The sequence below is a fragment of the Bos taurus genome, chromosome 5 (genome assembly GCF_002263795.3).
Source record: "Bos taurus isolate L1 Dominette 01449 registration number 42190680 breed Hereford chromosome 5, ARS-UCD2.0, whole genome shotgun sequence".
Taxonomy (NCBI): Eukaryota; Metazoa; Chordata; class Mammalia; order Artiodactyla; family Bovidae; genus Bos; species Bos taurus.
In genome coordinates, this window is record NC_037332.1 from 34564919 (window position 1) to 34565593 (window position 675).

A 675-nucleotide genomic window follows, 5' to 3' on the forward strand; every position below is an offset into this window, starting at 1 on the left:
GCACTTTCATGTACATCCCTCTGGCCAAAACTTAGCCAGAGCGTTATATTTAGCTTCAAGGACTGGCAAATGTAGTTGGTAAAAGCTATTTTGAAAAACAAAATTAAAAAACAGTCTTAAATCTTTTCCTTTTCTTCTTCTATCTTGAAAGAAAGAAAGAAAGTGAAGTCGCTCAGTCGTGTCCGACTGTTTGCGACCCCATGGACTGTAGCCTACCAGGCTCCTCTGTCCATGGGATTTTCCAGGCATTTGTGACCCCATGGACTGTAGCCTACCAGGCTCCTCTGTCTGTGGGATTTTCCAGGCAAGAGTACTGGAGTGGATTGCCATTTCCTTCTCTAGGGGATCTTCCCAAACCAGGGATTGAACCCGGGTCTCCTGCATTGTAGACAGACGCTTTACCATCTGAGCCACCAGGGAAGATCTGTAAAAATAGTGTTGTCTAGTGTACATCCAGGTATCTACATTAATTTTGATAGAACAGTTGCATTTTATGCAAGTATTATATTCTTGAAGGTCTGGTATAATATCCCAATAGGAATAAATATAAAATGAATGGTGGTGGTGGAGGTACTGTGGGCTAGAATACTATTTCAGAGCCTATAAATCTATTACAGTGATATTGATCTTGCAGCTGAGTCACCAGCATTTTTTCTCCATTATCCTTGCCCAGAT

The 675-nt window shown here is 41.6% G+C and overlaps 1 non-coding gene across 1 annotated transcript; it reads right to left on the reverse strand.

Annotated features, from left to right (window-relative positions):
• Positions 1–348: 348 nt before the first annotated feature.
• TRNAC-ACA (transfer RNA cysteine (anticodon ACA)) lies at positions 349–420 on the reverse strand. The gene has a single exon. It is a non-coding gene; the product is annotated as a tRNA-Cys (tRNA).
• Positions 421–675: the final 255 nt, after the last annotated feature.